Genomic DNA, 9,055 nt, shown 5'->3' on the forward strand with positions numbered 1-9,055 from the left:
GAATGGTGCTGTTTTAAAAAAAAACGTTCTACTTCAGCATTACTAACAAGATTTGTCTCGTGTCCAATGTACAATACATGATAATGTGATTGTGGAAAACATTACTAGATATTACAAAAAAGCTTATTGCACTTTGAGAATTGTAACTTTTAATTATAAGTTCATCATCATATGATCTGCACAAATACAAACACACACAAATTGAACAACTCCTGTATCTGAAGCATTTCAACTTATATGTACCAATGTCAAAGTACTACATTCATATAAATTGTCTAGCCAATACTGGATAATTAGAATAGCTATTTTAGAATAATAGAGCTCTTCACAAATACAAACACACAAAATGTAGTTGCAGATTTAACATCATTCCAGCATGGCAATATTTTACAATTAACCATTGTTTTCAGCAACAACAGGACAATTACATCATAACTAGTATAAAGTTGCATAATGTGACATTCATGTTCAATGTTCACCACAAAAAAGAGTAAACTGAAAAGATATTAACTAAAATGTATTGTCATAAACAGTAATTCAAAACCCATGAAAGATAATAAAAAGATTTTTCAACCAAATAGATCATTGTTGCCTTTTTCTTGGCTTCAATTTCATAATTTTTTAGCCTATTTTGCATCTTCAATTGACTTTGAGTTATAGAAGCTTTTCCCTTCCATGTGAGGTTGGTTGGTAAGTAGGGAAGATTTGAAGGAACACTCACTCCATTGTGATCACCAACAAAGTTAATAATCCTAATTCCTGAAGGAATTGGTCCTTGTTTCCTAGCACGAAATATTGTGCTTTCTGACACTACCATAGGCATTATTTGGAAAGTTTATTGTCAAATCTGGATGAACATTATGTTTTAATGAAGTATCATCTTCTTTGCTTGATATTTGTTTTGAAGTTTTAAATAACTCAAAATCTGGCGTATGACTTGGAATGCTTGGTCTTGGACCTGAAAATTGTGTTACATGCTACCTTAATATTAGTGTAGACATGAAGTTAACAACATGTCTTTCTTAGGTTGATTAGGTTGCTGTAAGGTTTATCTCTTCATCTTCACCTTTCAATTCCCTGCTCTTTTTCATTAGTGTTGTATTGACAAGCTATTGTATGTAAAAAATACAAGTTAGAAATCAAACTTCATGGGAAAAAAAGATGTTATTAGAATTGAAGATATTTTATCTTTTTGCATCCTATACTATTGTGGTTTGGCTCTCCACAATTGTTGCATGTCATAACTCTTCCCTTTCTTGAACTTGACCACTCGCCTTGCCTCTTAATTGCTTCATCTTTTTTTCTAACCCTTTTAGTTTTGGGTCTGCCAACCATCTTGACTAGTTTCAGGTGATTCCATTGCTTGGTGTGGATCCACTTTCCAAACATTTTCACCTCTAACAGGTTGCAATTTGTGTCTACAGGAATGCCTCTTTGCTATTCCACCAACTCATTTCACTCAAAGGGTGTAACTAGTTGTACAACATTGTTTAAATTGCATGTGGGCATGGAATTCCATTTAGATCCCATTGCCTACATGTGCATCTCTTCAAAATCATACTTACAGTGTGCCTATCGCAACCTTCTGTGATCTCATATCCGTAATCACCATTGAAAATAACCTTGCATTTTGAGCAATTTTCATGTACTCATTAAACAACTGCATACTCTTTGGGCTAAACTCAGTTGCCCAAAATCTTACTTCATCTTCTATTTTTCTCAATTGATTCATGACCTTGTTCTTATTTCTTCGAGCATTTTGATGATTGGTTTGCCTCTACCTTCTAGAAACCATTTATTCACCAATTCTGTGAAATTGTTCACCACTTCATAGTTCTTGCATACATTGTAAAAATAGGTTCCACACCAAGCATTGGAAGGACATTTCAGTAAATCCTTATCTGCTATTTTATCTAAAGAACCAATCATATTGAGTTTTCTCTGAAATCTTCCTCATATGTGGTCCATGAACACCACCAAAATACCTTCTGCAATTCCTCAGACTTCCATGTTTTGCACCAATTTGGTTCAACATGTTCCGCACAAAATATGTTATGTGATTAAGGAAACACGTCCTCCATTGCTTTAAGTAATCCCCATAACATAAGAATTAACAAAAAGAATACAAACCTGTCTAGTGCTTTCATTTTACTTCTGATCAGAATTGTATATAAGAACTGGACAATTCTTCAATTTCTAGTTTTAGACAAAATTAAAATGAAAGAGTTGTACAGTGATGAAGCTTCTGAACTGAACTAAAAAGTTAATGTAAAAATGAATTAACTAAAAAAAAAAGAATATAAATATGTTACCTTCTGCATGTCTGAAATGAATGTTATTCCTCCAGCCGCATCCTTGAGATCCAATGACATTTTAAGATGGCCTGAGAACCAATTCCATGTTCTTTTTGTTTCTTTGACAACAACTGGCCAATCGATAACGTAACTATGACCCTGACAATCTTAACCAACAGCAGTTAACAATTGGCCCTTGGCTTTCCCTTTTAAAAGGGTTCCATCCATGATAATAAAGGGTCTTAACCCATTCTTAAAACCCATTTTAAGTGCATGAGAGCAAATGAACATCCTCAAGAGTCTTTGCTTACCATTGGAAAGTGCATCCTTCGATAGATTTATAATTGTATCACTTCCTAGATTACTAGACCATAGCTCATTTGCATAAGTCTCAAGTCTATTATAATCATTTATAAAGCTCCCTTCATGTTTTTCCAAAATCAATAGCTTTGCTCGATTGCATTTACCATGACTAACATTGACATCAAATCTTTCTTTTAAATCATCCCTCAAAACCTTGATCCTATAAGTTGGGTCATTTTGCAATTTAGACTTGAAATAATATGCTATTGTAAGATGATCAACACTTCTATTGTCAAACACTTCATTAAAATCATTCGTGTTTTTCAGGGTTTTTACTCTAACCCCTGGCAGGTATTTATCTCCTGAAATTAGTAATGAATGACATCCGGCGACACACTCATACCTCAACCTTGATGGATCGCTTTTAAAGTGCTTCAAGTTTCTTTTGTTTACAAGAGCATACAAGTTAATGCATAATCTATATTCGGGTATATCTTTGAAGCTCATACCTATGCATAAGTCCTTGTAATCTAGCAGTGATTCATCAATGATTCTATTTTTTTAAAGGCAATCCTATCCAAGTGATCAGAATAATACTCTACCTCAACATGATTATCATCACTTTCACAGTCAGTTTCAACTTCAGTTGTTGCAACATATGATTCAGAATGCAGGGAAATTTGATGAACTTTTATTAATTCCTCACCTTCATCTACCGTATATATGTTAAGGAACTTAAATTCTTCAGACACTAAGTATAATTACTGTCTTTACCATTATCGTCTTCTACCTCATCATAGTTACCAGAGGGAACTGTAACAATAAGTTGTTATCCAAACCTACTAGTGTACTCATTTACTATATCAACAAAGGAAAGGATATCGGGATCATACTCTGTCCAAGTATCCATTAATTTAGTTAAATACATGACATTTGGTGTTTAATCCATTCTCCACCATAATTGAAGATTATGTCAACCAAGGTCATCTTTCAAATACTACAAATCAAAAAAAAAAAGAGACGTGTAACTAAGAACAGTGAACCAATATATTAATGCTAGTATTGTGTATAAGTAAACAAATTGTTTATAATGATTATCTATGTTGCTTGGACTCTTCAAAAATGCCATCGGATATGCATCACATCCTTCAAAAGTAGTGCACTTTTGAAGGATTTGACGTGGATATGTTAACATATTTAGAGAGTTTGATCAACTTTGGTGATCATCATCTATTTCATTTATATCAGGCTCAACAAGCTTTTGGCTTTCGCAGGAAGGTTTTTCATCTAATTAAGATATGAGAAGAATCATCAGTGTATATAGCATAAGTGAAGTTTCGTCGGTGTACATCAGATTTGATCACTATATTTGTTCATTTGGCTACTGAGGATTGATTTTGAAATTGTCATGTCTTCTTGTAGTATTATAGATGGCTACTGAAGAATTTGAAAGGAAGGCTGCAGCAAAAGCAAACACAATGGAGTAACCCTTCTTGTAGTATTATAGATGGCTACTGAAGAATTTGAAAGGAAGGCTGCAGCAAAAGCAAACACAATGGAGTAACCATAAGCATAATTGTGCATTGTTTTATCTTCTTTTCTTCCTTTCTCCCCATCCAATTACAATCAGAAATGGAGGTTGACCATTTCCAAAATTTCCCCTTGCCCTTTCTTATTTATATGTAAAATTCATTTTTTTTCTTCACAAGTATAGTTATGATCAACAAATGAGATCATTGAGTTACCTGGGAAGTATTTACTGTGAACTAGCTAACACACATTTCTGTTGGTTTCAAAAAAAAAAATAGCAACATTCCAAAAGCAAGTTAGATTAAGTATTCTATATTATTCCAAGGAATAACCTCTCTAATCTCATTAAGTCTCTTTTTCATTGCAATTTTTTATCTAGAATTGTTTCTCTAACTAGATAAAAAGTGATGTTGGGAAAACAGTAAAATATATATTGAAAAATTGATTTGTCATTTTCTCTAGTTATTAATTGTTTTATTAGTTAGTAAATTGCTTCTACATAGAAAGCTGACATCCAATCAAGAAATAATTAATTTTGACAATTAGACCTTCTTTAGCTATAGTTATTATACTTTTGAATCATATTTTATTGTTATAAGCTAATCTCTGGTGATTGTGATTGTTGAGATGGTAGTACAATTACTTTCAAATGGTATTTTTGATTGGATTTTAAAGTAACAATCTGGTGTAGTAAATATCATGTAGTTCTTGTCTTAACTGTAGATAAACTTCATATATGGATGTTTCTTTGAAAGACTCTAAGTTTGAGTTCAAAACATCTGAACTTACGTGACCACAGTAACAAATTCAAGAACCATAAAACTCTAAAAGGGAAAGTCTTACTAACATTATAATATTCACATTGTGTCATTCAATAAGGGGACAAAAATTATATTAAAAACAAATGGATACCATACAGCCAGCAATTTTGTTTAAATTTATATTCAATAAGATTTAAGCTATTGAAACATCAAATCCTAAATCCAAAGGCAAAAAAACTAACTGTTATTGAAATTAGAAATTGACAATCCTAATTCATACCATAGAGTGAAAAGATAGATAACGCACAAGCATAAAGATGAAATAACGGACTCTACAGTTATCAAGTTTATAATGGATAAAATTGACGAACCCTAATAACAATAAAAGAAGATATATACAAATTTTGATATTTTTGTTCTGATTTTGGAAAAAATCAAGAAACAAATACCACATGAAAAAGGGAAAAGAGATGATTTAAGGACAGAAATCTTACCTATTGTTGGATTTTCTCTCTGAATCAAGACATGGATGCCTCTTGTTACAGTATGAATCGTTCGTGTGCAAGATTATGGGTTGAAAATTACGGATATTAGGTCTGATGGATTTTCACATTAATTGGGTCGAATTTTATTAAATGGGTCAGATATAATACTAAATAGAGTGTAATTTTTTAATTTAACAATAATAATAATAATAAAAGTATATCCATATGGACTAAAAAAATGGTGACATGATAAAGTTAACTGTACAAGGGCAAATATGTATCCAAAGTAGGATGGTAATGACAAATATATCAAAAAAGTATGATGAAGGGTAAATACGACCCTTTTCCGAAAAAAAATCAAGTTTTCTCTTAGAATCCAATGGTCCTAACTCAACCTTTACGTATTCCTGTAACACACGCTATCTCTTTTTCATCTCCATCAAGTGCAGGTTCTATCTAGGGACTTTTAAAAAAAAGTGACAATAAGGTTTCAAAATAAATGGGTGGTGATATAAGACTTTAGTATTGGGTGTAGGTGATAATTATGTGATTAATAATTGAGGATTGTGTAGTTTCCCTCAAGTTTATAAGTTGACAGTTTGGTCAATTGAATTAAATGAAGGGTAAAAGGGTAAATTGACTAAAACCTAATTTAACCAATTTTGGTGAGAATTAAAATTGGGGGAAGCCACCAGCAAGTTGTATCAAAAGGGAAAATAAAATATTTTTCCCCACCTCTCGTAATATTTATTTTCTTTCTCTTCTTCTTCTTCGTCGTTCTTGTTTGTTTGTTTGTCTTTGTTCTCGTTCTCTTTTATCTTTTTCTTCTTCTTTTCGTACATTATTGGTCTTGGTTGCTAGTCCTTGAGCTTTCTTCTTTTCTTATTCTTAAATCAGATTTAACTAATTTAATCAATGGATTAGATTTTGGTTGCTCTCAATTGAAATTACTTCATAAATGATTAGGATCACACACCATTGTTTTGATATGTAAAATTAATAGTTCTTTGAAATCATTCATCATCATTTGGGCACCTGCAATTTTTTCTATAATTTGCATTCGCGTTTCCAACAGATTGTTATATGTTGCAACAATTGACTATTGAAAAAAATTATAGTCATATATAGCAATAGAAAGGTTATTTCAATAGTAACAGAATTCACAGATGTTGCAACATATAACTTAAACAAGCTGCAAAATATGACTTGCATGTCTCAATCGACATGATAGTTATATAATACCATTGTAAATAATTATTTTAAGTGTTATATCATATTTTTATTGTTAATTATGGTTTAAAGTACAAAAATTTTGTCCAATTTGACATTTTTTCATCCCTAAATTGCTCAATTTATCGATTAAGTCATCCTTGAAGTTACATATGTGGCAACATATGCACATTCTGTTGGGAAAATTGCAACAGAAATGTCATATGTGGCAACATATGCATGTTTTTGTTGGGATATTGCAACATAAATGTCATATGTAGCAACATACGTACATCATATAATAATCTTTTGGGGGTTAATTCAATTAAATTGTCACCTAATTCAACATGTAATACTAATATATAGTCCTATAACATGTCTAAATACAAAATTATGGTCTAATACAACAACCTTCACCAATTCTATCAATTATTTTTACAAAAACTATCACTTACCACTAGTTCATCATACAATGACCAAGTAACTACATATGATAGTTATATAATACCCATGTAAATCATTGTTTCAAGTGTTATATCATATTTTTATTGCTTAATTTTTGTTTAAAGTACTAAAATTTTGTCCAAGTTCACATTTTTTCATTCCTAAATTTCTCAATTTATCGATTATGTCATCCTTGAAGTGACATAGGTGGCAACATATGCACTTTTTGTTGGGAAAATTGCAACATAAATGTAAAATGTGGCAACATATGTATATCATAAAATGATCTTTTGGGGTTAAATCAATTAAATTGTCACCTCATTCAACAATTAACACTAATATATAGTCCAATAACATGTCTAAGTACAAAATTATGGTCTAATACAACAACCTTAATCATTTCTATCAATTATTTTTACAAAGACTATAATTTACCACTAGTTAATCAAACAATGATCTAGTAACTACATATTATAGTTATATAACACCCTTATAAATCATTATTTCAAGTGTTATAACATATTTTTATTGCTTAATTATGTTCCTAAGTACTAAAATTTGGTCCAATTTGATATTTTTCCAGTCATAAATCGTTCAATTTATCGATTAACCCATTCTTAAAGTGACATATGTTGTAACATATGCATGTTCTGCTGGAAAAATTGCAACAGAAATGTCATATGTGGCAACATATGTATATCATAAAATGGTCTTTGAGGGGTCAATTCAATTAAATTGTCACCTAATTCAACATGTAACACTAATATATAGTCCTACAACATGTTTAAGCACAACATTATAGTATATAACAACCTTTCTCAATTCTATCAACTATTTTTTACAAAGGTTATCATATTACTAGTTCATCATACAATGATTAAGTAACTTCATATGATAGTTATATAACATCGTTGTAAATCGTTGTTTCAAGTGTTATAGCATATTTTTATTGCTTAATTATGATCCAAAGTACTAAAATTTGATTGAATTTGACATTTTTTCATTCCTAAATCGCTCAATTGTTGACTAAGTCAACCTTGAAGTGACATATGTGACAACATATGCATATTTTGTTGGAAAAATTGCAGCATACATGTCATATGTTGCAACATTTACATCTTAAAATGTACTTTTTTTGATATAATATTTCAAAAGGAATAACAACTGTAACGACCTGTTTAGTCGTTTTGAGCAGCAGATTTTATTTCTGGAAAAACTGGCTGAGTCGACGGATCCCACGACGGACCGTCATGGGCACGACGGACCGTCGAGGGGGTCTCGTTCCAAAACACTTAGAATTCTGAAATTTGGGTACTGAAATCGACTCTCTAAACTTCGTAACGGAATGGAAGGACGGACCGTCGCAGGCATGACGGGCCGTCACAGACCTTTTACTAAAACCGAGTCTCTGAGCTTTGTGACGGACCTGCAGGACGGACCGTCACGTAGTCGTGACGGACCGTCACAGTCTCCGTCAGCTCACTCGGGTCGGAAAAAATTCTGCTAAAGTTTTAAAGGGGCGTTATGGACTTTTCATGCTTATAATTATAAAATTTTTGGTTTAATGTTAATAATTCAATTACTTGGGGGTTAAAAGGGATAACCTTGAAACAATTAGTGGGGTATTTTATCATCTTTTATACTTAATTATATGCTAATTAGGGTAAATGAAAGAGGGTTTTGAATAAGAAAAAAAATAGAAAGAACAGAGGGAAAAGGGAGAAACGATCGAGCTAGAGAGAGAAACGAACGAAGAGACAGCTAGGATTTGGAAAAGTAGATTGCTTGATCACAATTCTTCGGTGGAGGTAGGTTATGGTTTATGCTATTCATAGTAAACTCTTAATAGCGAATGATATGTGTTGGGTAGTATTATAAAGTCTTCTATATGCTTAATTGTGTGCATGCATGATGTGATTTTATATATAATTGTGATGAAATTAGCATGATGAGGCTATTGAATCTTGAACCCTAATTTTACTTTGTTATTGATGATGCCTTGGTATAAAAGAAGGCTTGATGAACTAAA

The 9,055-nt window shown here is 31.8% G+C and overlaps 1 long non-coding RNA gene across 1 annotated transcript; it reads right to left on the reverse strand.

Moving 5' to 3' along the window:
• Nucleotides 1-347: 347 nt before the first annotated feature.
• Nucleotides 348-5,492, reverse strand: LOC114075144. Its single transcript, XR_003575526.1, has 2 exons — nucleotides 5,383-5,492; nucleotides 348-3,594 (listed from the first exon to the last, which is right to left on the reverse strand). It is a non-coding gene; the product is annotated as an uncharacterized LOC114075144 (long non-coding RNA).
• Nucleotides 5,493-9,055: the final 3,563 nt, after the last annotated feature.

The sequence above is a fragment of the Solanum pennellii genome, chromosome 12 (assembly GCF_001406875.1).
Source record: "Solanum pennellii chromosome 12, SPENNV200".
Classification (NCBI taxonomy): Eukaryota; Viridiplantae; Streptophyta; class Magnoliopsida; order Solanales; family Solanaceae; genus Solanum; species Solanum pennellii.